Source organism: Mauremys mutica, chromosome 4 (assembly GCF_020497125.1).
Source record: "Mauremys mutica isolate MM-2020 ecotype Southern chromosome 4, ASM2049712v1, whole genome shotgun sequence".
NCBI classification, from domain to species: Eukaryota; Metazoa; Chordata; order Testudines; family Geoemydidae; genus Mauremys; species Mauremys mutica.
Window position 1 is genome coordinate 111,724,261 of NC_059075.1, and position 27,598 is coordinate 111,751,858.

Below are 27,598 nucleotides of genomic sequence, written 5' to 3' on the forward strand. Positions count from 1 at the left end.
CTGCAGAATCTTTACAGAAAGAACTCAGCTTGATTTTCACATTCTGGGTTGAGACTGCAGGGTTGGCACTCACAAAAACCACCCTTGGACCGTGTAGCTTTATGAATGTCTAAGGAGACAGGTTATGTGGCTATACCTTGATGGGTGATAATTATGGGTGGTAACAGGCTATACTGCAGAAGCTCCCAGGAGAGAAGAGCTCATCCAGATCACTGTTTCATAAGTGGGTGATTTCCTTGGTGTCTCCAATCGCATAGGAAAGTTAAAAGATTTAATAGAGAGTCATCACTACTACCAATGTTCTTCTAAAACAGACTGGAATAGGCTTATCTTCCTCTTAGCCTGAGGGACACAATTTGGTCAATAGCGTGGTGGAGTAACTCAGAGCAGTGTAAAGTAAAAAATGTCATGCCCAGGGTTTCAAGCACCACATAATCTGGGCCTTTGCCAATGACAGGTTGGAGAGTAGTGAGTCTGACAATGCCAACCTTATGCATCTGTTAGCGTAGCTGATTGGAATCTTGCTGGAGTAAAATCAGGGGTGGCTCCAGGCACCAGCGCACCAAGCACGTGCCGGGGGCGGCCTGCCGGTCGCCGTGAGGGCGGCAGTCAGGCAGCTTTCAGTGGCATGCCTGCGGGAGGTCCGCTGATCATAGAATCATAGAATCTCAGGGTTGGAAGGGACCTCAGGAGGTCATCTAGTCCAACCCCCTGCTCAAAGCAGGACCAAACCCAACTAAATCATCCCAGCCAGGGCTTTGTCAAGCCTGACCTTAAAAACCTCTAAGGAAGGAGATTCCACCACCTCCCTAGGTAACCCATTCCAGTTCTTCACCACCCTACTAGTGAAAAAGTTTTTCCTAATGTCCAACCTAAACCTCCCCCTCTGCAACTTGAGACCATTACTCCTTGTTCTGTCATCTTCTACCACTGAGAACAGTCTAGATCCATCCTCTTTGGAACCCCCTTTCAGGTAGTTGGAAGCAGCTATCAAATCCCCCCTCATTCTTCTCTTCTGCAGACTAAAGTCCCGCGGCTTCAGCGGCAATTCGGCAGCAGGTACATAGAGCCGCCCCTGAGTCCAATGTCATCTTCAGAATGTCACCCTGTAGGGAACAGAGAGCTTGCTCTGCTTGGGGTGTGAGAAGATGGCTTTGCTGTTTGAGAGAACACTGGGTGATTCTGGAGCTGACACAAAGGTAATTCTGTCTTCTTACTAATAAGTGGCAACGTCAGCCAGAGTGGGAGGGTACCATGGCTGGTGATGTGTTGGAGAGGAGGGATTGCAAGACAAGAGGAAGAGCAGCATCAGCATTGTGCAGATGCGAGGTAACAAGGAACAAAACAAATATGTGAAAAAAAGTCCCATTCAATTATGTCATGCAATAGGGGACAGCCAAAAAATGGCAATTTTTTTAAATGCTTATATACCAATGCTAGAAGTCTAAATAATAAGATGGGTGAACTAAAGTGCCTAGTATTAAAGGAGGATATTGATATAATAGGCATCACAGAAACCTGGTGGAGAGAGAATAATCAATGAGACAGTAATACCAGGGTACAAAATATATCGGAAGGACAGAACTGGTCATGCTGGTGGGGGAGTGGCACTATATGTGAAAGAAAGTATAGAATCAAATGAAGTAAAAATCTTAAATGAACTAAATTGTACCATAGAATCTCTATGGATAGTAATTCCATGCTTGAAAAATAAGAATATAGCAGTAGAGCTAAATTACTGACCACCTGACCAGGATGGTGTTAGTGACTCTGAAATGCTCAGGGAGATTAGAGAGGCTATTAAAATAAAAAACTCAATAATAATAATAATGGGGGCTTTCAACTATCCCCACATTGACTGGGTACACATCACCTCAGGAAGGGATGCTGAAAAAGTTTCTTGACACCTTAAACGATTGCTTCTTGGAGCAGCTGGTCCTGGAACCCACAAGAGAGGCAATTCTTGATTTAGTCCTAAGTGGAGCACAGGATCAGGTCCAAGAGGTGAATATAGCTGGGCCACTTGGTATTAGTGACCATAATATAATTAAATTTAACATCCTTGTGGCGGGGAAAACTCCACAGCGGCCCAACATTGTAGCATTTAATTTCAGAAAGGGGAACTACACAAAAATGAGGAGGTTAGTGAAACAGAAATTAAAAGGTACAGCACCAAAAGTAAAATCCCCGCAAGCTGTGTGGAAACTTTTTAAAGAAACCATAATAGAGGCTCAGCTTAAATACCGCAATTTAAAAAACATAGTAAGAGAACCAAAAAAGAGCCCAAAGAAGCAGTGAGAGGCAAAAGGCATCCTTTAAAAAGTGGAAGATAAATCCTAATGAGGAAAATAGAAAAGAGCATAAACTCTGGCAAATGAAGTGTAAAAATATAATTACACTTTCAAAAAAGAATTTGAAGAAGAAGCTAGCCAAAGACTCCAAAAGTAATAGCAAAAATTTTTTTAAATACATCAGAAGCAGAAAGCCTGTTGAACAACCAGTGGAGCCACTGGACGATCGAGATGCTAAAGAAGCACTCAAAGATGATAAGGCCATTGCGGAGAAACTAAATGAATCCTTTGCATCAGTCTTCACTGTTGAGGATGTGAGGGAGATTCCCAAACCTGAGCCATTCTTTTTGGGTGACAGATCTGAGGAACAGTCCCAAATTGAGGTGTCATTAGAGGAGATTTTGGAACAAATTGATAAACTAAACAGTAATAAGTCTCCAGGACCTGATGGTATTCACCCAAGAGTTCTGAAGGAACTCAAATGTGAAACTGCAGGACTACTAACTGTCATCTGTAGCCTATCATTTAAATCAGCTTCTGTACCAAATGACTGGAGGATAGCTAATGACACGCCAATTTTTTAAAAGGGCTCCAGAGGTGACTCTGGCAACTACAGGCCAGTAATCCTCACTTCAGTACTGGGCAAATTGGCTGAAACTATCATAAAAAACAAAATTGTCAGACACATAGATTAACATAATTTGTTGGGAAATAATCAGCATGGTTTTTGTAAAGGGAAATCATGCCTCGCCAATCTACTAGAATTCTTTGAGGGGGTCAACAAGCATGCAGACAAAGGAGATCCAGTGGATATAGTGGATTTAGATGTTCAGAAAGCCTTTAATAAGGTCCCTCACCAAAGACTCTTAAGCAAAATAAGCAGTCCTGGGATAAGAGGGAAGGTTCTCTCATGGATTGGTAACTGGTTAAAAGATAGGAAACAAAGGGTAAGAATAAATGGTCAGAGGTAAATAGTGATGTCCTGCAGGGATCTGTACTGGGCCCAGTCCTATTTAACATGTTCATAAACCCAGGGTTGTGAGTTCAATCCTTAAGGGGGCCATTTAGAGACCTGGGGATTGGTCCTGCTTTGAGCAGGGGGTTGGACTAGATGACCTGCTGAGGTCCCTTCCAACTCTGATATTCTATGAATGTGCAGCGGCAGTCAAAAAAAGCAAACAGAATGTTGGGAATCATCAAGAAAGGGATAGATAATAAGACAGAAAATATCATATTGCCTCTATATACATCCATGGTATGCCCACACCTTGAATACTGCGTGCAGATGTGATCGCCCCATCTCAAAAAAGATATATTGGAATCGGAAAAGGTTCAGAAAAGGGCAACAAAAATGATTAGGGGTATGGAACAGCTTCCGTATGAGGAGAGATTAATAAGACTGGGACTTTTCAGCTTAGAAAAGAGGCAACTAAGTGGGGATACGATAGAGGTCTAGTAAATAAGGAAGTGTTATTTACTCCTTGTATTATGAGAAGAACAAGGGGCCACCAAATTAAATTAATAGGTTGCAGGTTTAAAACAAACACAAGAAAGTATTTTTTCATGCAACACACCGTCAACCTCTGGAACTCCTTACCAGAGGGTATTGTGAAGACCAATACTATAACAGGGTTCGAAAGGGAGCTAGATAGATTAATGGAAGATAGGTTCATCAATGGCTATTAGCCAGGATGGGCAGGAATAGTGTCCCTGGCCTCTGTTTGCCAGAAGCTGGGATTGGGTGACAGGGCATGTTCTTATGCTCTTATGACAAAAAAAGCCTGCTCTGTGGTGCGTGTAGGTGGCGGTGGGATCTCTTCCATCACTGCCAGCACACACAAGGCCTCGTCTTCCTTGTTAGGAGATTAATCATTTCCATTTCAAAAGTAGGAGCAGCCCACATGGATAATGAGCCCAAGGCACTTTTCTTTGGTACATAAAAGGTTGAAGAGGCAGGATATTCTTGCCCAATTATGAGACCTATTCATGAGCTGGAATCAACCATCTCCAAGATAAATTGCTACCCTCCACCCCGAGCACTTTATCATTTTATCAAAAGACTCCATTATATTATAGTTCTGAAGTAATTAGCAGAGCTAAAAGCCTTCTAATTAGAAGACCCGGGACTTGCTTCTGGCAAAGTGAATCTGAAAGGGTTTGAATTACTCAGCTAAAGGGTTAGCTAATTAATTCTGCATTTCGAGAGAGTTCTTTCTTGTGTAGAATGATCCATTGGCTCTGGTCTTCATGTGACCCTGGCTGACTTGAACAGAAATAAAAACATACTAAATAAAAGGGAACATGGTAAGCAAACCACTCAAAACTTCCAGTCACTTTTCTCTACATGACCATTTATTAAGAAGTTCTTCTTCACTTGTGTACAGAGACTGGGGCTCTTTGGGGCAAAAGAACTCAGAGGTGATTGGGTTTTAGCCCAGTGGTATGCAAGTTCTGCCCCTCAGTTGGCCAGAACTGTCAGCTTGCTGGGAGCCCAAGAGCGACAGCTAGCTTGCATCAACAGAGCAGGTGCCTTCATCTTTAGTGCCAAGGAGCAGCCCGCAGAGACTACAGGTCCCAGCACCCAGTGCTTCACCTCAAGCCAAGTGGCTTGCCCCAATGAGGCCCATGCCTTCAGGATGCGAACCAACAAACAACATGACATTTTACTATAGTTTAGAATGAGATGCACACACTAGGGAAGGACAGGAGCATCCTCAGGATTACATTGCTCCCATGCCCGCTGGGTAGGAAATTCATTTAGATGATCCTGGGTGAGGACTGTCATCTAAGTCTAAGCTGGTACTGGGGCATCTGGACTGAAGGAGAGACCTTATTGATGCCTGGATGGGACTCTGGTTCTGCTGGTGTAAACCAGACAGATGCTTTCCCTGCTGGATGGTTGTTGGCAATGTGGTGCAGGACAAGCTCCGAGTCAACTAGCTGCACAGCTCTAAAGGAGAGGCCTGTGAGCACAGCACACCTTGTAAACCTGGGCTGAGCAGGACCCAAGCCTTGTGGGTTACAGCAGCTGTTTCCTGCCACAGGCTTTGTTCTGGCCCAGCAGGCAGCAAAGACAGTCACTGGATCCTGTGGGGGCAGCTTCCTTAGCAAGAAGGCCTCATGGAAATGGACCCCAGGCCTTAGCTCAGAACTGAGTGTCCCTGCCTAGACACAGCGGAATCAATCGCCAGTCAAGGTGCTACCTGCAGACCTTGCTTTACTGAGGCAGGGAGTAAGTGGGGCTTTAATCCCACACCCCCATGCCTTTTAGTTAATCATTATAAAGAGTCAGCACTAAACAACATGAAACTGGCTTCCAGACGGGCTGAGCGATGCCAGAGAGACAGTGTGGGCTAGAGAGTGGGGGACCATTCTGGGCCTGCCTCTGCCCTGCTGTGTGACCTGGGGCAAATCACTTCACCTCCCTGTGCCTGCCATGTTGCCAACTCTCATGAGTTTATCATGAGTCAGGGGCACCGGAACAGGGGGAGCCAGGGGGGCATGGCCCCCACACTTTTTCCTGGCCATACGGGTGAGCAACAGGGGGAGGGAGCAGAGAGGAGCAAGCAGGGGGCAGGGCCTTGGGGAGAAGAGACAGCATGGGAGTGTGGCCTTTGGGGAAGGGGCAGTGTGAGGGTGGGGGCTCATGGAGAAGGGGCAGTGCAAGGGGGGAGCAGGGCCATGGTTCGGGTACCAGTGGACACCCACTCACCCACACACTTTTAGGGACCTTCTGCTACTTCTGTCATGAGTCTCATAATAGCTGGTGTTTTATTTAAAGCCCCAGCTCCTGGAGACAGGGGATTAAGAGAGAATCCCAGCTTTCATTTAAAAAAAAAAAAAAAGTAGTGGTAAGTTTCTAGCCCTTATGTTTGAAGAGAAAAGGTTGAAGGTGTGAGCTGAGCACTCCTGAAGGCTCACAAACCAGAATGCAAAGAAAAAACCCCCCAAAGCTCTTATTTTTTGGTGGGAAAAAATCATGATTTTTAAACCAGTCTCCTTTTTTGGTGCCCGACTCGTGGTTTCTGACTGCATGGCAGTACTGTGCCTGTATCCCCTCACTGCTTGCATCTGTCTTATCTATTTAGGCTGGAAGTACTTTGGGGCAAGGACTGCCTATCAGTGTGTTTGTACATGGCTACTTCGGGAGTACAAAGAAAACCCTTCCTAATTATTAGGAGTTGACATCCAAAAGTGTCAGTCTTTGTCACTATTCTCTTTTGATTTGAATAATGCTGGGGGGTGGGGTCTTGTGTCAGTAGGAGGCTTGAAAACAGATGTAAGCGACGTGATTAAAATGCTGGTGGCTCCTAGCACCTCATCTACATTAATGATACCACAGGGTGGATGTGACCTGTGAGCTCTGCTCTGTGTACATGTGCTGTCTCTTTCACAGCCTGTAGGGAATTACACTGTGGAATTCTTCATGTCCAATCAAGGCAGGAGAAGGTGGGAAAGGAAAGCAGGGTGTCTTTATTCACTATAAGTCCTTGCAGGTGTTATTCATCTTCAGAGCCCCCAATAGCCCAGTGAGGTCGGTCACTGGTCAATCACTGTTTCGCAGATAAGGGCTGGCTGAATGACTTGCCCATTGTCAGTGTTCAGAGCCGGGATTAGTATGTGCACATGTGTATGTTCAGAATGTGTGTTGTTTTCATTCCTAGATATTTGCAGAAAGCTCCTCCCAGTCCTAAGGGGTGCCATGAGAGAAAGTGCAGAGCTGCTGGTGGGGAAATGTTATGACTGGGAAATCAAGAGTGGCATAATTCTGACCTTGCCTTGTCTCTCCCCAAAGGTGATTTTTAAGTTTTGAGTTAAAAACAATCCTGCCATTTGTTGAGAATGAGGAGGGGAGAAAAACCCTTTTCCTATTATAAAGCAATTCTTGTGACTTTAAAAATACCCAGCAACAACAAAACCCCCGCTGTCGTGCCAAAGGGGTTTAGGCTAGAAAGCTGACACTCAGCAGGGGGGAGGTGTTTGAGGAGAACATGTGATTTTCTGTGCTCCAGGAATATAGTTGCGGCTTGGCTGAGAGTTACAAGGACTCATATGTGTCCATAGAAATAATAGCATCATGTATCGTAATGCCCAGGCACGAAAGGGGCAACGTTAAGTCTGCACATGCTACCTGAACAGTAGCACTTCCTCTCTTCTAAGTGCTAAAATGTACATGCTGAAATATTCTCTTAAAGCAGCTGTACTATTGGAATGTGTGTCTTATGATAGTGTAGCATCGTATAAAGTTTGTACTGCATGCATTTGGGATCGTTGTATTACTGGTGAGTAGTGCAGTCACATGTTGGTTTTAAGGCAAAAAAACTTTATAGGTCCTTATACCGTGTCATACAGAGTTTATGCCACTTGCTTTATTTATTCCTCACTCTTCTCTGCTTTTTCCCCTGCCCCCTTTGAAGTTACATTGGTTACTATGGAAACAGTGTCATTGGTATAGGCAGAGCATAGTGACATCCACTGATGCAATATGCAGTCAGCTATACAATGGTTGGGGATTTGTGCCCTAGTCAGACAGCTATAGGTACTGGAGATTATTATTCTGGTCACATACAAAACCATGTACCTTGAATACCCCGATGAAAGTAAAGCCCCATAAGTCTATTGGAACAGGTCAGTTTAAAAGATTCAGAGAAGTCCAGCCAAAGAACCACAAACATCAATGCCCTAAACCGATTTCCCCCTGTATGTATGTAGGCTGAGATTTTCAAAACTGCCTAAGGAATTTGGATCCCATTAATCTGAGACTGCCTTGAATATCTCAGCCCCACTGTCTCGAAAGACTAAAGTTACAAAAATCATTCTTTCCCCTATATGAACAGTTAGTGTCCCTTGTTCTTCGTTTGTTGTTGTTTTTTTCATACAGCGACAAAAGGGGGGGAAATCCATTAAAAACAGGGAAACGAAATTGTAAAAAAGAAAAAATAAGCAAACAAACACCTCCACAAAAGTTGGCCTAGGGACTCAGGAGCAGGTATAATATCTGGAACTACATCTCTACAGCTTTCTCTTCTTTTTCTAACTGACTAGATTTCAGGTTGATTGTATCTCTTTAAGGAAACAGGAAAGAATCCAGGAACTTTTATGCTGTTTGTTCAGCAGAAGAAGATTAGCCCCAACCGGGTAGCAGGCTGTGCTAATACTGCTGCAACCTTTATTGATAACTACATAATGGAACGAGCCAGAAAGATAAACTGGCTTATTCACGGAACACACAGACAGTTGGAAAAGGCCTTGCCATTGAAGAAATAGTGCAACCAATAACAAATAAATAAAGCTGATGCCCATCTCAGTCTCTCCATCCCTCCCCCTTACTTTATCTCATGGACGTTTAAAGAAAGAGAGAAAAGAGCCCTATTTGCTGCGTAGTTACAGTAAAAATGCTGTTCTAACCACACTTCGGTTTGTTTGACTAGTGACGCTCTACCTTAATCTGAAAACAAGCATGGAATTTCCTTTGCCTGCAACAACGACTTATATTTTGACATGATCTTTGCCAATAAAGTTCTCTCCCTGAGAACTCATCACACAGTTTGATACACTTATTCTATATTCCTGTCTATAAATAGTAGAAGCTTGATAACAAATAAATACAATGGCTCCTTATTTCAGAAAATCAGTACATATTATGTACTTAAAATTGTATCCACTGATTAATGTTCTGACCCAAAGGGATATGAAGTTAAAATCAATATTAAGAATACATTCTGTTACAAGCAAAATCTCAGGATATTAGAATAGAAGAAACAGTCTCTTGTCATTTAGCACTCTCTATTAGGATCATTTACAGACAAGCCAGTTTCACTTCTGTTTCTAATCAATTACACCTTGTGCATCACACACAATGTTTGGATTGCAAACAGTGAGAGGGAATGCTCATTTTGGCACAACTGTTTCTATTAGAAGCTGTTGTTTTTATTAAAATTGTGGCCGCTTCTGATATTATATATTTTATCATTTGTTTTCAAAATATATAAAACCTAAATTTGGGGGCAAAAATTTGTCTCTACTTTCCTTACATGACACTAGCACAATTTATGCCATTTCACCAGATACAACTAATAGCGTACAGGCTACTGATATAATTAAAGTGGTATGCAGATGCATTTTTCAGACTATAAGTAATATGGCAGTAATCGTACTATCAAATACATTGAAACAACTCTGAAAACAATTCAAACTGTGTTTCGCTTTAATGTGGATTTATAGTTCAGATGACTCAGTTCTTTAAAATAAAATAAAGATATTTAAGGAAATAATGCCACATCACCACATGCATGCTGTGTGATGCTTGAACACCTATTCCATAGCAACAAGGGGAAAGATAACAGCTACTTTAAGGACCTGATGCAATGTCCTTTGAATTCAGTAGAAAGACTTGCACAGATTTCAATGGGTTTGGGAGCAGACCCTAGATCTACAAAGGACACGATAGCCAAGAATGAGCAAATAAAGCCCATTCATTCAATTTAATAATGGAGGGGCTGAGAAACATCCGAAGTTGCTTTACTAACAATGATGCTGTGAAGTTCTTTGACAATTTAAAGATCACTAATGGAGGCGCCTGAGGCATTGAGGTCATCGATCAGATCCACGACATTATTTGAAACGTATGAGAAATCATTATTTCTTTCCTAATGACCTTCAGCGCATACCAGTCTAGGAGGAGTTTGCACAAGATTGTTCATTCAATAACAAAAATTATGAAAGTAGGGTTGGGCTTTGTTTTGAATACAGCAATGTGCCAGTGTAAAGAACTTGCTCACTCTATGGCAGATGCCCCATCAGTTGACAAATGGCTAATCTTGTTTTGCACGATTAGTGACGGCTAAATAGGAGAGGCAGCTGAGCATGACTTGCTAGAGGATTGTCACAGTGACGGGAAGAAGGTTCTATGGGGGGGTGGGTAGGGTGACCAGATGTCCCAATTTCATAGGGACAGTCCTGATTTTGGGGTCTTTTTCTTATATAGGCACCTATTCCCCCCCCCACACACACACACACACACACCCTGTCCCGATTTTTCACATTTGCTGTCTGGTCACCCTAGGGGTGTGGGGGGAAGACCTGGAACTTTAAGATGATGAAGGTTTAGCACCAACAACACTGGGGTTTCATGACCAAGCATGCCTGCCTTTTCCCAGACAATCCCAGCTTATGGGGGCCTGCAGGGCTAGGGTTACAGAGAACCCTATCGCATAGTGCTTGCGCTCTCTCGGCAGGTTACAGTGCAGCAAGCTTGAAGAAGCGAAGCTTCAGTAACACTAGACAAGCCTCCAAGCCATTAACAGTTCCATTCCCAGGCAGGTGAGACAATAACACAGGACCAGCTCCTCCTCCCTGGGGGTAAATTGACATAGCTCTGTTGACTTCAGTGGAGCTTTGCGGACTTACCCCAGCTGAGGATCTGGCTCCCTGAGCAAAGAAAGTCAGTCTGTGCCCGGAGCACTTCATGAAAGCTCCAAAGAGCGAGAGCCAGCGCCACTCTGTTGGGCCCGGGCTACTTGTTAATCAACAGGCAATGTGCCATCCAGGAAAACTTAACACATGACTGCCACCAGCTCAGCTACCGGAGCTCAGCAGGGGCACGTCAGCATCTGCGAGACTCCTCTTGTGTCCTGCCAGCGCGCCAGTCTCTCTCATGTGCAGCAGGGTATTTCATTGCCCTGGGGAAAGCAGTTACTGCCTTGCCACACACACTTGGACGCTGTCCAATGTGGAGAAATGTCACATTGGAGAGAGAGAGGCTCCCCTTGTTACCACAATAATAATTTTTAAAAAATGCTGGACATCCTGTACTACATCCTGAACATACTTCAAGGTCACTAAAAGTATATTACACGAGAGGCTGCTTTTTCATAAGCAGAGCGGGTAAAGGGTTCACACATACACACACACACACACACCTGCCTTCACTCTAGGTTCTGCATTTACGTAAAGCTACAACCACTGATCAACTATTGGTCTTTTAACTATTCAGCATTGGAAGGAGCCAGTTAAAAGAAAGGGGTGGGGTGCCCCCCCCTTCCCCCAGCTAACCTCCGAGTGTGAACAGGGGTCACATTCCCTGTCAGGATGCACAGCTTGCGTGGTACATGGCACATCTGGGCTACAGGATCATGGCATTTACTATATCAAATCAGACCGTTGGACTCTCACATCTTGAGGGATGCTGACCTTGTGGCTAAGGCACTGAACTGCAACTTAAGAGCGGTGGGTTCGAGTCCCCACTCTCACTTTCTGTTCAACCTTATGAAAATAACTTGTGAGATGTTCAAACCACTGAGCTTTGACCTAACGCTGCTGCTATTGACATCAATGGGAGCTGGCTTGCACGGGAGCAGGGTTAGGCCAAAGTAGAGCGCTTTTGAAAATCCCTCTCAGTCTCGCTGTGCCTCAGTTCCCCATCTGTAATCAAGGAATTGATATTATTCCTTTCTCCCACCCATCTATTTATATTGCAAATCTTTTGGGGCAGGGACTGTCTCTCACTGGGCATACGTACAGTGCCTAGCACAATGAGGCCCTGATCTTGGTTAGACCCTCTAGGAACTAACAACAACAAACTACATTCCAAGCTTCCCAAGGGTCACAATGGTTATTTAATGTATTTGCTGTACAGAGATGGCCTCTCCAGCACATCTCTACAAGCTCTCCACAGCACCTGGCATGAGTCACATCACTACATGGGATGCTGGAGATACAGGGGAGGCAGATAGTTAAGAGACACTGCATCCATATTCCCTCACCCCAGCACGTTCATTTCATGTCTCTTTAGAAATGGACAGAATGAATCGGAGGGTCTCTTCACCATAATGTTTTCCAGGCTGCAAGTGCCACACAGGGGAAGGGAGATGGTCTCACACAGCCTAATGGGCAGCGTGAACAGAACCATTCATTCGCTATTCCCAGCCTTTGAGATGGATTCAAAAGCCAGCAATGGTTTGCAAAAATTAAAAGCAGAAGAGCGTTTCCAGACACCACCATCTTCTCCAACTCTGTGCTTGGTGTTGTATCGACCTCTCCTTTTTGCGGTTTACAAGGCTCCTAGAAAGCGTAACTTTTCTGCACAAGGCATTTCAATAGCAAACAGGCATCATCAGCATGGAAGCATGTCCTCTGGAATGGTGGCTGAAGCATGAAGGGGCATACGAAAGTTTAGCATATCTGGCAAGTAAATACCTTGCAACACCGGCTACAAAAGTGCCATGCGAATGCTTGTTCTCACTTTTAGGTGACATTGTAAATAAGAAGCAGGAAGCAGTATCCCCCATAAATGTAAACAGACTTTTTGTCTTAGCAATTGGCTGAACAAGTAGGACTGAGTGGACTTGTAGGCGCTAAAGTTTTACATTGTTTTGTTTTTTAGTGCAGTTATGTAACAAAAAAAAATCTACATTTGTAAGTTACACTTTCACAATAAAGAGATTGCACTACAGTACTTGTATGAGGTGAATTGAAAAATACTATTTATTTTATCATTTTTACAGTACAAATATTTGTAATAAAAAATAATATAAAGTGAACACTGTACACTTTGTATTCTGTGTTGTAATAGAAATCAGTATATTTACAAATGTAGAAAAACATCCAAAATATTTAATAAATTTCAATTGGTATTCTATTGTTTACCAGTACAATTAATCACGATTAATTTTTTTGAGTTTATCCCGTGAGTTAACTGCGATTAATCGACAGCCGTAGTCTGAAGACTTACATATTTTTATTTGACTATTCTACCACAATGTCTCATGGGAGTTATAGGTCAGTTGTTTCACGCATCCATTCTCCTCTATGGGTTGGTCTCAAAGGTCAGGCTATGCACAATGCACCAAGGTCTCACCCTCTTGGAGAAAGTTGGCAGTATATCAGAGGAGTCGCTAGCTGTGGTGCATCATGGGAGATGTAGTCCAGCTGTGGCCCATAGTTTATAAAGGGCAACAGGGAGATGAGGTACTGCAGCAGCACATCCAAGTCAAAATTTTCGGGGTTTGGCTGAAATTTCAGCTTTTGGATTTTTGCGAGAAAAGTCAAATATTCAACAATTTTTTTTCCCTAACCAGATCTAGTATTTAGTTTTATAAGAGTATTTTGGGAACCTATCAGGTGTTGCCACAAAAGTGCCACAGTTGTTTTGAAACGCAGCTACCCTAATGGTTAATCAAAAATGTAATCAATAAGTCTGCCTCCGCAGAGAGCAATGGCCACCACTATTTATTCATTTATTTATTTGTAGCAGCACCATGCAGTTTTCTTCCACTTATCCAAATCCCCATCCCATTTGTGTACTGTTCCTTTAAGTCTAAAGCAAGAAGCCAAGGGAGCTAGGGAAGGTTCTAGGCAGGAGCTGTGCAATGAAGCAGAGACACAGAGCAGCTTTTGGGATAACAACTCTTTGTGCAGCTCTTTCCCATTGTCACCATTCGCCCCCCACCCACCCCACCCCCACTCTACCCCACCCCCCAGGGTTTCAGATGTTCCTGTAACTCTTCAGAGAAAGACAGGAATTGTCCTTCTCTTCTCACTCCTGGACCTGCCAACATTCCAAATCTAAAAGCAGGGAAGGAAATGAGAGAGGGATACACACATCAGTGCCATCAAAATGAATCATCAGATCAGGAGCAGCCTAGAAGGCAGAGCTCACTAATGGATCAAGTTATAGGGTATTTTGCTCTGGGGTAAGCTGTTTCCTTTAGGAACACAGATGTTACCAGCCCCTAGTACATCCATCCTGTCTCAGACAATGGGCAATGCCAGCTGCTTCAGAGGAAGATGCAAGACATTCTGAAGATGGCAGTAATGGGATAACTCGTCCCAAGCCCCAGAGAAAGTTCCCTCCTAATCAGGGCCGGCTCCAGACCCCAGCGCGCCAAGCAGGCGCGTGGGGCGGCATTGTCCTGGCAGGGCGGCATTTGGCTCCGGCAGACCTTCCGCAGTTATGCCTGCGGGAGGTCCACCGAAGCCCCGGGATGAGCGGACCTGCCGCAGGCATGACTGCAGAGGGTCCCCTCTTTCCGCGGCTCTGCTTGAGCTGCCATAGGCATGAGTGCGGTGGGTGCGCTGGTCCCGCGGCTCGGACGGAGCTCCCGCAGCCATGCCTGCGGATGCTCCACCGGAGCCGCGGGACCACGGGACCATCTGCAGGCACTTCTGCCCCGGCCGCGGGACCGGGGAAGGGCGGTGCAAGCGGCGCAGCGCGCCACCCTGCTTGGAGCGGCGGAATTTCTAGAGCCGCCCCTGCTCCTAATCCCCATTTGTTAGTGGCTGGTTTATGTTCTGAAGGAGGAGGGCTTCTGTCCTTCTCTGTTTTGGAAGGGCTTCCTCAGGCAAGGTGGGAAATGCAAAGAGGTAAGAGCATGGAGTCAGACAGCCATGGCTTAGATTTCCAAAGCAGCATAAGAGAACCCATCTCCTCTGGAATTTCAGTAGGTGCCTAATTCCCTTTGGAAATTCTGTCCCGTGTTTGTCCCCATGTTTTGTGCTTTGCTACCTACTTACAAAGAGAAACACATATCGCTTTGGGGCGAGAGAGGAAGAAACATTAAACATTTGGCTAAACAGGGATTGGTCCTCCACAGCAGAGTAAAGTGGAACATACGGTCCCCATAAGTTCTCTATTAAAACCAGCCTTTGCTCGTCTCCTCTCTCCTGGCACCATCCAGAGAATTCCCCTCCCTCCAGTTTTCTCCACTGGAAAGAAAAAGCCAGCCCCTGCCAATTTGTGATGCTGAACCGGGACTCTGGTTTGTTATTAAAGACAGCAGCTTCAGGGCTTCAAGCCAATACAAAGCTGTCCTTGGCCTTCTCTGCTCCTATTAGCTGGGCTGGGGCCTTATCACAGGGCCCGGAGGAAAAAACACACTGAGGCCCCGACAGGGCAACTCACCATTGTGTGGTCAGGTTTAATCCCTTCAGTTTCCAACATATCTCCACAGCAGCCCTCAAGCTTAATATTTGTCCAGCAAACTCAAGTCCTGATGTACAAAGAGTGACCGGATGGGTGGAAGTGGCCAGCTCCTTAGAGATAAAACATTCTTCGAAATGTTACCAGCTCAGAGATTCCAGCCAGTAGATTAATTGAAAGAAGAGGCTTTTTATCAGTTATGTGATTTACAGCCTGTGGAGGGAGGACTTGTGGACTGCAAATAATCCCCATACCTGCAGGAACCAACGATAACATGACCTGTGGAGAGCAAAAGTAAATGCGGGTCCTTCTGAGGGAATTTCTGAAGTATGATCTAATGGCCCAGACTCCAAAATGGAAGAGAGGAGGTACTGATCCAGTCGCAAAGGCTGTCACCCACGGGCACACGTCTTCAAATGACTGCGGCGCAGGCGTGGGGCAGAGGGGGGACTCACACACTAGCTCAGTCAGGAGAGACAGGTTTAGGTTACACACAAAATGTGAATGGCGGTCTCCAGGGGAGACGTACAGCCAGGGTGATTTGCACATGTTGGTAGAACCAAGTCATATTAACCTCCAGATACAGGTACACTGGTTAGGTGTATAGTTCTCTAGCTCTAGGATGAGCCAGTGTATGTTCTGGATACGGTGCCAATGAGTCCATTTGTGATACTCCTTTCAGTCCCTCTCCAGCCTGTGCCTTTTTCCATTTTGCCCAAATACATGGCATGCCTTCCCCAAACCCATTTGCCAAGTCACCACCTGAGCCCAAACCCTCCTTCAACCAACCAATCGAACCCCCCCACAACACATGCACACACAAGCCACAAACCACCCCAAAACCAACCCCCTGACTTTTGCTATCTCACCTATGGGAAGTGAGGAAAGATGAACAAAAAAAATTCTTAATTCACAGAATCATCAATATGTAGACAGGCCTTACATCCCAATCCTGTAGTCCGCTCTACAAGAATGGACCCTTTTAATTATGCAGAACCCCACTGGCTTCAGAGGGACTCCACAGAGTTGCAAGCATCTGCCCATGAGATTACAAAATCAGCCGTTACTGATTAACAGCATCATCTTCTTACTCCTCTCCTCACCAGCGAGGCTCTCGCTGTCATCTCAAATTCAGGCCTGTAGGCTCCTTGGGGCAAGCTCCTGTTCAGTGCCTTACACAGTGGACCCCTGATCTCAGCTGGAGCCTCTAGGCGCAAGCATAATGCAAATAAAGAAGAGAACTGTTTGTTTACATCTGAGTTTTGCAGAAGATTTCTCATGCCCACAGCATAGTCCCCTCCTAGATTCCTTTATAAATCTGAGCCACATGTTAAAGATACTAGGTTTCCCTGAAGCTAGTTTTGAGCTTTGCACACTGAAACATTGAGCTTATTAAGTAAAACCATAACAAAAATCAAAACCACGTTAATGCACCATTAGGGTTACATGGCTAAAAGTCAGGAAATGCAAACTTAAGGTTTCCATAGTAATGCTAATTCAACCATATTGCTCATCCGGTGTTTTTCATGGTACCTGCTTAAAGGGAAGAGAGTTCATCCACTGAGGCCAAAAAGGTTTTTGATTTAGTTAAAGTGTTTTGATTTAGTTAAAGTGTTTTGTTTATGGATTTTTAAATTTTGTTCTTAGGGCAAATGGATTTCCAGGTAGAATTCATACTACTGATTAAACCGTATGGGGTTAAATCAGGGCAACAGCAAGGATTTTTCAGAAGGGACTAGTGATTGGGTGCCTCCAAGTTTTGGTTGCTCAACTCCACTTAACTTAAAAGGACCTGATTTTCAGAAAGGGCAGAGCACCCACCCTCTAAAAAAAATCAGGGTTTTTTAAGGCATCTCCGGTTGGGCACCTAAAATGTTTTGGCACAAATCTAAGAGAGAATCATTGAAGTGACATACACACCCAGATCACCCTTTCTCGCTACTCCAGCTCAACAGAACCAGTGGCAGCCAGTACCAGAGAAAAATGAAGAATAAAGGGGATTAAAAATGTTAAGGAATGTCTGGACAGCAATTCTACAGTAAGCTACATCTTTTTTAAAATGTGGATTAAAACATACAGCGTGCAACTCGATCTCATGAATGTCTCTCAGGGACTTTCTGTAGTTCTAACACTGCCACTTTGATATTCTGTTAGAGTTTGTTCAATGCAATTTCTCTTTTCTCCCTTTCCTCTTCTCACCCCCGAAACACAGAGAAAGGGGTGTGGGTGGGTGTGTTTTTTACACTGGATAGCCTTGTGACTCAGACACTACCCTGGGAGATTTCAGTTCACTTCTCATGTGACCTTGGACAAGTCATTTAATCTCCCTCTCTCTATGCCTCAGCTCCTCATCTTTAAAATGGGAACAATCCATCCCTACCTCACAGGGGTATTGTGAAGATAACGTTCATTAATAATCATGAGGCACTGGGGAACTATGGGAAAGAGGACCATAAATTCCTAGATTGATCAAGTATCAGAGAGGTAGCCGTGTTAGTCCAGGATGGGTTGTAGATCCCACACCTAGAAAATCTCCACCGAGCATTCTCAAAACTACAGTACCCGCACGAGGAAATAAGGAAACAGATCAACAGAGCCAGACGTGTACCCAGAAGCCTCCTACTGCAAGACAAACCCAAGAAAGAAACCAACAGGACTCCACTGGCCATCACATACAGTCCCCAGCTAAAGCCCCTCCAACGCATCATCAGGGATCTACAACCCATCCTGGACAGTGATCCCACACTTTCACAGGCCTTGGGTGGCAGGCCAGTCCTCGCCCACAGACAACCTGCCAACCTGAAGCATATTCTCACCAGCAACTGCACACCGCACCATAGTAACTCTAGCTCAGGAACCAATCCATGCAACAAACCTCGATGCCAACTCTGCCCACATATCTACACCAGCAACACCATCACAGGACCTAACCAGATCAGCCACACCATCACCGGTTCATTCACCTGCACATCCACCAATGTAATATATGCCATCATATGCCAGCAATGCCCTTCTGCTATGTACATCGGCCAAATTGGACAGTCTCTAAGGAAAAGGATAAATGGACACAAATCAGATATTAGGAATGGCAATATACAAAAACCTGTAGGAGAACACTTCAACCTCCCTGGCCACACAATAGCAGATCTTAAGGTGGCCATCCTCCAGCAAAAAAACTTTAGGACCAGACTTCTAAGAGAAACTGCTGAGCTTCAGTTCATTTGCAAATTTGACACCATCAGTTTAGGATTAAACAAAGACTGTGAATGGCTTGCCAACTACAGAACCAGTTTCTCCTCCCTTGGTTTTCACACCTCAACTGCTAGAACAGGGCCTCATCCTCCCTGATTGATCTAACCTCGTTATCTCTAGCTTGCTTCTTGCTTGCTTATATTTACCTGCCCCTGGAAATTTCCACTCTTGCATCCGACGAAGTGGGCATTCACCCATGAAAGCTCATGCTGCAAAACGTCTGTTAGTCTATAAGGTGCCACAGGATTCTTTGCTGCTTTTTTAGATTGATCAACGGATTATGTAGGGCCTATACCATTGAATGGTCTATTACTGCAAGGGAGCAGTTCAAGAAGCTAACAGAGTATCACAAAGCAGGGCTGACATGAACAATTTACTTCACCAGCACAAACAAGCTAAAGAGACCAGGATCAGGTATGAGGGACCATGAGCATTTCTCTCTGTCATCAGTCCAGGCCTTATCCCGCTCACACAGCTGCTGAGGTCTTACCTTTAAATTCTATGCAACTCTGGTTCACATCTTACTGGAGGGGGAAAAATGTAAATGGATCACTTGACATGGCAGCTTAAATCAGCAGCCAGATTTGCATGGAAAGCAACAGGATGAGACAAATATTTCCACTGACAGAGAAAAGAACTGAAACCTATTATCCATCCATACTGGAGCTTACGGCTACTAACCCACAAGTGAAAGGGGCATAATGGGGCTGTATCTTACTGTTTGATCAGCTCACTCTGGTCCTGCTAGACTTTTAAGTACCAGTTTAGAGGTGAATTAGAGACACTGGGGAATTCTCTTTAGGTAAGAAGGGAAAAACTGCAGAGAAACAAGTTGCTGCTGGACCTGAAAGCTGCCATTGTGTCTAGGAGATGGGAAGCCAGACTCAGGCATTTGTAGCAGGATTTTCCTTACAAACTACCACAGGTGAAAAGCCATTGGGTAAGGTTACATGGCCCTTGTCAGGTGATAGCCAATCCGCCCCCCTCCCCCAGCCCCGGTTATTCTCTCTAGAAAGCCATCATTAATTAAATTAATTAAACACTCACAAGGCCTGATGATCTTGGGAAAAAATTTTAAACTGATTTTTAATCCCCCTTCCCTGACATGGGCACTGGCAACACTTGCTCCCCCTCTTCGCACCAGGAAACAAAGATCAGAGCAAGTAGCCACAGCCCTGTCGTGAGCGGTATCACCTGCGGGAGGGTTCCCCCCCGCCCCAATCTGCCTTGCCGATTCAGAGCTACAACCTGCCACAGTCCCCTGCAAGTTCCCAAGAGGGGTACGTCACATTCACACCTACCTTTCAGGTCCCAGCTAGTCCAGAACGGCCCACAAATCCAAGCCAGAATGTAGCCATGACTGCTAGAGCTGAGAAGGATTAAAAGCATTTTGCCTCATCTAGAGTAGGCCAGTCTCAGCCTGATTATTTGCAAGATTGCACCTAGGAGGGGAGCTGGATTCAGTCTGGCTAAATTAGGGAATTTTAATGTAAAAGATTTCCAATGAAGAGCATTAGCATGGGAATCTGCTAGGGTTGCCAATTCTCCAGGATTGTCGTGGAGTCTCTAGGAATTAAAGATTAATTTTTAATTAAAGATTATGTCATTTGATGAAACCTCCAGGAATACAGCCAACCAAAATTGGCAACCCTACAATCTGCTGATGGAAAAGGAAAATCTGCATACACCCTCCATCCTTTCCCCCAATACGCCCCCAGTGCTTTGGTATGAACCATCACCAACCTCCCCAGTCTCACACAAGCAGCCAGGAGGGGGCACTCTCACCGCATGGGCCAAAGAGGGGGAGCTGTGCAGCTGAGAAATATTCACAAATGTCCTCTTACTTTTGCCTCTGTGTCTCAGCTGTATTTGCAATGGTTGTGCAGCTGGATTTCTCCAGACACTTTGAGCAGTCACCATACTCCGTGCCTTTAGATTAGGACCAGGAAAGAGTAGATGCACATGTACTGAAAACCCCCCACTGAGTTGGGTTTACTTTCTTTTATGAAGGCAGCCAATTCACTCCAAGTAAAGATTTTCATCCCAATAGTGGCATCATGTTACGCCCAGTCATTTACAGTTTAATGAACACAGCATTTACTCACATGATACAATACAGCATGCAGAACCATGCAGAAAATGTATGCAACTCTCCAATCTTCCAGGAGCCAGCAAAAAAAAAAAAAAAAAAAAAGAAACCAGAGAACTAAATAGAATCTCTTGCCTAAATAAGATTTTGTCCAGCTTCATCCTAACCTCTGCGGAAAAGACCACAGTTGATTTGTTTTTTCTTTTCCGGTGTTCCTTAGCAAGATGCCAGTTTGCTTTTCTTTTATTTATAAGACCCCTTCTTTGACGTTAGCATGTTAGATCAATAAGTCCCAATATTCTAGTACTGAAACAATGAGAGTTACATCAGAAGGTTCCCCCTACAAAAACACAGATCAGGAAGACAAATAATTAAGATTCTTGCACTTTGATCCAGACTACTTGGTGTACATTTAGACTGTTAGACAGAAATGTAGATGGTTATGATGAACCACATCGTATAGTAACCAATATCGGTTAATCAAAACAACTCTCCAAGCAAGGTAGAAGGATGGTCCAATGGTTAATGTGCTACCCTGGCCCTTGGGAGACTGGAGTGCAATTCCCTGCTCTGCCACAGACTCCCTATGTGACCTTGGGCAAGTCACTTAGCCTCTCTGTGGCTCAGGTTCCCAGCTATAAAATGGGCATGGTAGCATTGCCCTACCTTACAGGGATGTTGTGAAAATGCTCAGATACTATAGTGATGTGGGCCATATAAGTACCTAAGAGAACAACTTCCTCCTGTATACAGCAACACCCTCCCTATCACAGGAGTTACTCACCTGATATCATATACACCCGAAGGATAATAATTTCAAAATGGCACAAAAACTCTCAGCGTATCCATACATTCACTGATCCTTTCAAGTAAGTGCCTCCTCAACACAGGCAGGTGCCAGTTACCCCATGCTACATTGCCATGCCATCCCCAGGCCTAGAGTAAGCTCATTGGTCTCCATCTGGCCACGTTCTGGGATCGTCTGAGCGTATGTCAGAGGATTCAATACTTCCTCGGCTACTTCTCATAGACAGGGGTGTCTTTCTCCCCAACACCGTGAACTCTGCTAGCCCCATGAGTAATCCCTCAGAGATCTGGCTGGGCCTGTACAGCCCTCACTGCTGGGGCTTTCCTGTTCCAGGGGCTGAGCTAGCTAGCTTAAGGCTAGCTTGGGTATGTTGTCTCAAGCTGCAATCATTCCTCATGACTGCAGTATATACACATTCTAAGGGTGTGTCTATCACTAGATATTGCTATAGATATATATATATATATTAAAAAAAATCACACCTGCACACATACAGACAGCATGGGTGGCAGGACAGATAGCCACCCGAGTACAATCCCATCCAGGAGCATGGGTACCCTGTAGACAGACATACCGTTCGAGAATGGGGTATGGATGCTAGTAACATCCTCCCATGCAGACATAATCTATCACTTATGTCTCCTCCAGCCTTGCCTATCAGCTCAGAACATCAATGCCTAAATTTAGCACGCTAGCAATAAACATCCCCCTCCACGAACAAACTATGAGTCAAATAAAGCATTCTTGGAGTCTGTGCCAACATTCTAGACATGAGTCATGAAGCACTGCCACAGGAGGCAAAGGGGGAACACGTGCTGGGAAAGCCTGCCTACCTACCAGCATCTGGGGGATGCAAAACTCATTCTCCCAACCTGGGTTAGGGCCAGGAGAATTCAACAGAGCTCTGACTCAAAGTTCACAGGGCCAGAATCTCCACACGACCCACAACAGATGCCAGCCTGAGGGGTGCAGTGTTGTCAGCTCCTGATTTTGTCACAAGTCTCGCAATATGTGCTGGTTTTCTGGAAGTCCAGCTCTGGAGTCAGGTGATTTCATTTTAAAAATGAAAAGAAAAAAGTCTCTAACTCTCCTGGTTGCAGAGGAAAGCTTGAACGCATGATCTGAGGATCTGGGAAAGGCTCAAAGACCAGAAAACACAGGAAATGAACCCCACAGCTTATTTTGAAAATTCTCATGATTTTTAAGCCAATCTCATGATTTTTGGTGCCTGATTCATGATTTTTTGAATGTTTTGAGCTGGCAACGTGCAATGTGCCCTAGGACAGGGGTAGTCAATTATTTTTGTCAAGGTCCAAACTTCTTGGTCAAGGTATAGTCAAGGTCCAGACTCCAGAGAAACATTTTTCACACCACAAGTGTCCCTGTTCAATGAATACATACAACGCTGTGCATTAATAATGTACCCCATTGCTTATATTTTAGTGCATTAAATGAAAAATAAAATCAAACCACTGTATAACCTAAAAATAACCTCCAAAAAGATGTAATAAATTACATCTGAGACTGAAAAAGTACATATGCTTGAGGTTTTTTTATTGGCAGAAACTGATGAAAGCAAAAATTAAGCAAATAAGGAATTAAGGAGGACCAGTCAATCCTTAATTCATGGTATAACGTATTAGAAATCGCATTGTGAGAGAATGAGAGGGTCAAAAAAATAAAAAATAACCATAATGATAATAAGTAAATCAAAAGATTTTGTAGTCCGGTCCAAAGCATCTGGCGTTCCAGCTTTGATCCACCTATTGACTACCCCTGCCCTAGAACATGGGACAAGCAGAGAGGGAATAACTCACTGAAGCCACCTCAGGACTCCCTGTACAGATGCAGAGTCAAGATGATCAGAACATCTCCAGGTAGCATCATCTCCATTTCACTCCTCCAGGCTTCGCCAGACTTCACAGTAAGCACAGTGACAATCAAAGGAAAGAGAAGCCGGCCAATATTCATAGTGCTGCTCTTTTTTATGTTGCAGTAAAACCAATTGCTCAAGATTCAAACATTTAGTGAAACAAAATGTGCACCTTAGTCTCTGCACAGAGATCCACGGCTGGTGTCAGATGACATAGCTCACCTCAAGTCAATGGAGCTGTGCACATTTATACCAGTTGAGGACCTTGTTCAGTCTCTCTAAAGCCAAGCTAAGCACCTTCAAGTAGATTAAATGGGATTCAGCCCCTAGGGTACTCCCATCATCAGACCAGAACAGGTTTAGTTAGTGAATCCCATGTACGAGATTTTTGCCATTCTACTGGGGAAAGTAACTCTGTCCTACTATATGTCAAAGCTGTTGCAATTACTGATATCTGTAAAGTCTTTTCAGCATGACAAATGTCACGTGGGTAATGAATTTGGTACTGGTATGATTTGTTTCACTATCAATTGATCGGATCCCATATTTTTTCTCTGCTGCTTCTTGGCAAAGCTATGAGCAATAGCAGAGAAACAGGAAGCTGTCTTCTGTCTGCAGACTAAGGAAGATGGTACATCTAGTTCTCATTTGGAAATGAATCTTTGCAACAGATAGTAGAAGATTATTTTTTTTAATAGCTTATATTCTGCAGAAATTGATGGCAAGGGCCTTTCACTTGCATGAGAAAATTTTCTGCTCACTAGTGGCAGACAGCATAGGCACCGACTCCGTGGGTTCTCCAGCCCCAGAGCACCCATGTGGAAAAATTAGTGGGTGCTCTGCACCCACTGGCAGCCCAGCTCCCCTCCCCGCCCCACCACCTCCTCCTGGAGTATGCCGTATCCCCGCTCCACCACCTACCTCCCAGCGCTTCCCACCCGGCCACCGCCAAAAGCTGTTTGGCAGGGTTAGCATGCTCCGAGAGGGAGGGGGAGGAGTGGGAATGAGGCGCACTCAGGGGAGGAGGCGGGACCACAGTGGGGATTGGAGAAGGAGTTGGAATAGGGGAAGGCAGGAGGCAAAGTATGGGTGGGAACATTGGGGAAGGGATTGGAATGGGGGCAGAGGCAGGAAACAGATGGGGGCCAACGACCCACAGGAAAGAGGGGAAGTCGTCGCTTATGTATAAATTGTTAGGGCTTGAAAAATCAGCTGATTGGCTGGTCTCTCTATTAATACTGACTACAAAGACTGAGAGGCTCTGGGAGTAAACAGATCTCTCACCCACTAAGGTGGTTTCCACATATCATGGTTGAAGAATACGAACAGGCAACCATCTATCCTATGAATCAATACAGAACTTCATCAATTCAAATGTTGGAAGGGATCTAAATGTTCATGCTTCAGGTCTTAAATCTGTCTAGAGATTAGGCTGAGACCTTTAGAGGGGAGAGATTACTCCATATTTGCCTACTGCAGGGTTCCTTTCACCTTCCGCTGAAGCAGCTGGTGTCAGAGGCAGGGTACGGGATTAGATGGAGCACTGGTCTGATCAGGTATGGCAATTGCTATGTTCCAGTCTCCTGGGCTGTCCAGCCAGCACTTTTTTAGCAGTACAGAATGCATATTTTTTTAAAGTATATGTTTCCTTAGTAGTATGATCCCAACAAAAATCTATATTAAAAAAGGGACAGGAAGGTTTGAATTACACCCAGAATTCAGGGTAAACCAGTTTAGTAAGAGGTTCTAGGGGTTTAGATGTTTTCTTTATGCATGTGCAGTGTGTAAAGGACACATTCCTCAGCTCATAACAGCAACCACCTGGACATCCCAACCAGAAAGTCTTGGATAGCCGAGAGAGACACTCCCAGCTTATTATGTCTCTGCAGGAGGTTCCTGGCCAAGATTCACTGACGTTTACATGGATCTGAGGCTTGCAGTCATTGGCCTCTTTTCCCTGCTGCTTTCAGGAAGCCCCACAGGAAGGATCTGAGGTTACATACACAGTCACTGCAGTCGTCCATACTTGTGTGTGGATGAGAGGAAGGCACCAGGGTTCAAAGACGGGGCTTTCCTTTGTCAAGCATCACATTTTCCTGGCTCCGACTTGGAAAGTTCAGCTAGCAGAGAACCCTTACAGCTGTCACCAACACCCCACCCATGCATCACCCCCTTCTGCCCACTGAAGGTCATCTGCATCCAGACACTGGCAAGAGAGGAGGCTTCATGAAGAGAGGAGATGGATCATCACCCGGTTTGCATGTAGATATTGGAAAAAGGAGGAGGGAGGAGCCCCCCCATTGAAGTCAGTGGGAGCTTTGCCTGCACACAATGACTTGCAGCATCCAGAGCCTACATTGTAAACTCCTCTGGTCAGAGCCCACATCTTTGTTGTCTGTAAAGTGCCACATGCTCCATAGTGCTATATACAAGTGCAAAAGCAATAGCAGAACTCCCAGTCCCAGGCACTTAGCCTCACGGTTTGCTCCCTCCTATAGGGCTAGAGCCACATTTAATCACCCTACCAGACTAAGGCAGTATTTGGGAGGGAAGAGGGCTTAAACCAGGGAGGGTGCCATCTTTTACTAATAATAGTTAGGCAGACAGGGTAAGAAGAGCCCTCCAGTGACTAGGAAGAGGGACGTATTTAATTCTGAATGAGCAAGAACATTCCCAACTCAGGGGGATCATCCCAGTGCAGTATTAGGCCAACGTTCCCCACGTACCTACATACCCACACTACAAGCTTTCAGATAAACGCCGAGTAAAGCATAAAGCGTTTTTTTTTAAGAGCCAGTCAGACCTACTTAATCTGGGCAAGGTGATCCAATAATGCCAGGTGAGTGTTCAAGTGAACAGGGGGCTCCATTGACTAGTCTGCATGAGAGTGAAGCTCTGTGACTGATCTTTGCCAACGATTTTGTCCTAATCCCCTGTCTACACATTTCTCTCACTGGACTCTGCTGTGAGCTGCCTTCAGAATAGTCACTTTTAATGGCTTATGACCAGTCAATACCTCCAGCTTTAAACTGTCATAATCACCTCTCTGCCCTACTGGAAATGTACAGGATGAGAAGCAGGGAGCTGTGAAAAGGGACATAAATGTACCCTTCTAAAAACCCAGATGCAGCTCTAGTCCACAATCTTTTCATAAAAGCCTTTTAGAATCACAAGTACTGAACTTTTATCGTTCTCCAGCTCAGGGAGAAAGAAAGGCTCAAAAATGTCCTTTCTTGTTGCTCTCCATGGTTATTGCTGCAGGACCTGAGCTAAAGGCTTAAGTCAAAACACCAAGCAAACGTACACTTACAATGAATGCGTGAGACAATGCTCTGTATAAAACACTCTCCTACACCAAGAGGCCACTCTAACAATTTATGGGTAATCAAACATTAGTGATCCAATCTAAACACTCAGCCAAGCAGCAGCACTGATAGGCGTGGGGAGGGAAAGGGAGTCTATACAGAGGCTAAAGCAGTAAAAGCTCTGAATGATTTCTCAGTCTGAGAAGACACACTGAGCTGGTAATTCAGAAACACCGTTGATGGGCAGCAGGATATACAGCCCCCAAATAGAGTAGATTAGGCTTGTTGTATCTCTAGCCAGCTGGTGGCATTCCTTGGTCACCCCCAGAGTGTAATTAACTACCCCCTTAACCTTTCACAACACAGATCAGGGTTTCCTTGGCAATAATTATCATCCACCAACCTGCCAGGCAGGGGCACTGGAACCATTTGTATAGTAGGGGTGTTGAGAGCCATTGAACTAAACTGCAAACCTGTATATGATGGAAACCACTTCAAGTCAGAGGGTGCTGCAGCACCCCCAGCACCCCTAGTTCCAGCACCTATGTTGCCAGGGGCAAATGGAGAACAAGGATCCAAAAATTAAGGACACGCGTTGGGCAGGGGGAGCCTGATGGAATGAGAGTTTTACGAGCATGTGTCACCGGCTCATTACTCAGCCTGCCTGATGGAAATAACATAGGGCAAGAGAAAACGGGGGGGGGGGAGGGAGAGAGCGCGCACGTGTGGGGGCCACTGATCAATAGCATTCTGAAGGGAGGGCCCTGGAAATGGCAGGAGCTGGGAAATCTGACACCCCCAGTTCCCGGCCAAAGGGGCAGAGCCACACTGAATAGCACTGGCTCCAGGGCGATCACCCCAGGGCAGAGCTGTCAGGGAAAACGCCCCCCTGCTTCTCGGGCTAACACGATCCAGCCCCCTAGTGTTGACTGAACCCTACTTTACCCGCCAGGCTTTGGGATTTAGAGGCGAAGGCACAGGAAGGGCAGAGAGAAGAATAGCCGGGGAGCGGGGGGGCTCGCCTGGGAGGCTGCGCTCCGACAAGCATCTGACTTGGCAAA

The 27,598-nt window shown here is 45.1% G+C and overlaps 1 protein-coding gene across 2 annotated transcripts in view; it reads right to left on the reverse strand.

Moving 5' to 3' along the window:
* The window catches only part of CRACR2B (calcium release activated channel regulator 2B), a 74,304-nt gene that overhangs the window by 46,183 nt on the left and 523 nt on the right, over positions 1–27,598 (reverse strand). The window lies entirely within an intron of this gene.